This window comes from Saccopteryx bilineata, chromosome 12, assembly GCF_036850765.1.
Source record: "Saccopteryx bilineata isolate mSacBil1 chromosome 12, mSacBil1_pri_phased_curated, whole genome shotgun sequence".
Taxonomy (NCBI): domain Eukaryota; kingdom Metazoa; phylum Chordata; class Mammalia; order Chiroptera; family Emballonuridae; genus Saccopteryx; species Saccopteryx bilineata.
Genome location: NC_089501.1, coordinates 235,373 through 239,018, shown reverse-complemented (window position 1 = coordinate 239,018; position 3,646 = coordinate 235,373).

Sequence of the window (3,646 nt, the reverse complement as noted above, 5' to 3'; positions counted from 1 at the left end):
ATAAATGAATTCAGCAAAGTGGCAGGATATAAAATTAATACTCAAAAATCAAAGGCATTTTTATACAACAACAATGAACAGTCAGAAAGAGATATTAAGGAAACAATCCTCTTCACTACTACAAGCAAAAAAATAAAGTACCTAGGAGTACATTTAACCAAGGAGACTGAAGACTTGTACTCGGAAAATTATAAAACATTGATAAAAGAAATCAAGGAAGATACAAACAAGTGGAAAGATATGCCATGCTCATGGTTAGGAAGAATAAACATTAAATTGTCTATATTGGCCCTGGCCAGTTGCCTCAGTGGTAGAGCATTGGCTTGGCACGCAGGAGTCCCGCATTCAATTCCAAGCCAGGGCACACAGGAGAAGCGCCCATCTGCTTCTCCACCCCTCCCCCTCTCCTTCCTCTCTGTGTCTCTCTTCCTCTCCCGCGGCCAAGGCTCCATTGGAGAAAAGTTGGCCCAGGCGCTGGGAATGGCTCTATGGCCTCTGCATCAGGTGCTAGAATGGCTCTGGTTGCAACAGAGCAACACCCCAGATGGGCAAAGCATCGCCCCCTGGTGAGCATGCTGGGTGGATCCCAGTTGGGCGCATGCGAGAGTATATCTGACTGCCTCCCCAGTCCCAACTACAGAAAAAAAAAGTCTATATTACCCTATAAATGCAATACCAATTAAAATACCAATGACATACTTTAAAGATATAGATCATAAAATCCAAAAATTTATATGGAACCAAAAGAGAACATGAATAGCCTCAGCAATCTTAAAAAAAGAAGAAGAAGAAAGGGGGAGGTATCACTTCCTGATATCAAGTTATACTACAAGGCCATTATACTCAAATCATCCTGGCACTGGCATAAGAACAGGCACATAGATCAATGGAACAGAACTGAGAACCCAGAAATAAACCCACAGCTCTATGGTCAACTGATATTTGACAAAGGAGTAAGGAGATACAATGGAGTAAAGACAGCCTCTTTAATAAATTGTGTTGGGAAAATTGGACAGCTACCTGCAAAAAATGAAACCAGACCACCAACTTACACCATTCACAAAAATAAACTCAAAATGAATAAAAGACTTAAATGTAAGCCATGAAACCATAAGCATTTTAGAAGAAAACATGGGCAATAATCTCTCCAACATCTCTCGCAGCGATAAATTTCCTGATTTATCTCCACAGGCAAGTGAAATAAAATACATGGTAAACAAATGGGAGTATATCAAACTAAAAAGCTTTTGCACAGCCAAAGACAATAAGAATAGAATAAAAAGACAAACTACACAATGGGAGAACATATTTGACAGTACGTCTGATAAGGGATTAATAACCAAAATGTATAAAGAACTTGTAAATCTCAACACCAGAAAGACAAACAATCCAATCAAAAAATGGGCAAAAGAAATGAATAGACACTTCTCCAAAGAGGACATACAGATGACCAATAGGCATATGAAAAAATGCTCAACATCACTAATCATTAGAGAAATGCAAATTAAAACCACAATGAGATATCACCTCACACTGGTCAGAATGGCACTCATCAACAAAACAACACAGAATAAGTGCTGGCGAGAATGTGGAGAAAAGGGAACCCTCCTGCACTGCTGGTGGGAATGCAGACTGGTGCAGCCACGTGGAAAACACTATGGAGATTCCTCAAAAAATTGAAAATCGAACTGCCTTTTGACCCAGCTATCCCACTTTTAGGAATATACCCCAAGAACACTATAGCACTGTTCCAGAAGGAGAAATGCATCCCCATGTTTATGGCAGCATTGTTCACAATAGCGAAGATCTGGAAACAGCCCAAGTGTCCATCAGAGGATGAGTGGATAAAAAAGCTTCGGTACATATATACTATGGAATACTACTCAGCCATAAGAAATGATGACATCGGATCATTTACAATAATATGGATGGACCTTGATAACATTATACAGAGTGAAATAAGTAAATCAGAAAAAAACTAAGAACTATATGAACCCATACATAGATGGGACATAAAAATGAGACTCAGAGACATGGACAAGAATGTGATGGTAACAGGGGTGGGGTCAGGGGTTGGGAAGGGGCACAAAGAAAACCAGCAGAAGGTGACAGAAGACAATTTGACTTTGGGTGAGGGGTATGCAGCATAATCAAATGTCAAAATAATCTGGAGATGTTTTCTTGGAACATATGTACCCTGATTTATCAATGTCACTGCATTAAAATTAATAAAAATAAGATAAAAGAAAAGACTCCATCAGGGCCCTGCTTCAAGTATGAAAAGGAAGGTCATTGGGCAAAAGCCTCTCTGGCTCCTCAGCCCCCACCAGGGCCATGCCCTTACTGTGGGGAAAAGGGACACTAGAAGGTAGATTGCCCTCTTGCTCCTCCGAAGGAGGGTTTAGTCTCTTACAGCCCTAACCCAGCCACCTCTAACCTAACCTTGTCCAGCTTGCTGGGACTTGCCACTGAAGACTGAAGGTGCCCAGGCCATCAGCTCCATCTCACATCTTCCATGAGCTAGGGTGACAATCCACGTAGCAGGTAAGCTGATCTCATTTCTTATAGACACTGAAGCCACTTACTCTGCCTTGTCTGAATATTCAGGTCCTGCTCATCCCTCAAAGATCTGTGTTGTGGGTGTTGATGGTCTTATTTTCCTCCTCGCCTGCCATGGATCCACTGCCTTATCTAATACATGATGTCTCCTTTACACACTCTTTTTCTCCTCCTATCTCGGTGCCCCAACCCTATTTTAGGCCAAGACCTACTCTCCAAATTCAGAGCCTTTCTCTCCTTCACCTTCTGTCCTCAGAATTGGCCTTGTTGAGAGCAAAATAGCAACTTAGATATTTGGATTAATCAGATTTAGAGTGTGCCCATCAAGCAGTTAAAAATCAATTAGAAAAAATAAAAGGAGGAAAATCATACCCTAGAACTCCTGTAAAACTTCTTTATCACACTCTTTTTACTTTAAAAAATTTTTGAATGCTGATGTACAGGGCCACTCGGTGGCTTAGAGACTTGAATCCAGCACAACAAGAATTGTTGCTACTCTCAGCCAGCCCAGATTTGCCCACTTGTGTTACAAATTTACCTCTACCACCCAGCATAGTGAATCCCAAGGTTCTCCTCACCACCCCCAAGGCTGCAAAACTCCAGGAAAAGGCTCCCTGGTTTCATCCCTCTAGGTTAAAGAAAACAAAAGCTCCATCTCTATGCCCTTTCAGTCTACCTGAATCATTGACAGAAACCCAGAATTGACATTAAGCTTGAGACAAAAGCTTAATGTGCTGGAAGCAGTGGTCATGGGACTTGGAGGCTAGCTGCAGAATGCGGAAATGTGACAGTTCCAGTACCGTGTGGACTTTTCCTGGATATGTCTGACTCCTGCTCCTTGTGGCAATTTTCAGTGGGACTGAAGTAGGGTTGGGTTGCATTTGCAGGGAATGTGGAACAGTGATGTGTCAGCATGGACTTGGTGAACATATTAAAGACATTCAAAACAGCAAAGACTCTTATAGATCCTGCTATATTGGCTAAGAATTTGCTTAATGATCTAAAAGGCTTTAATCCCTTTAATGTATTAAGACACTTGTTTTGGTATCTATTAACATTGGCAATACTAATTTTGTGTTTATTCTTT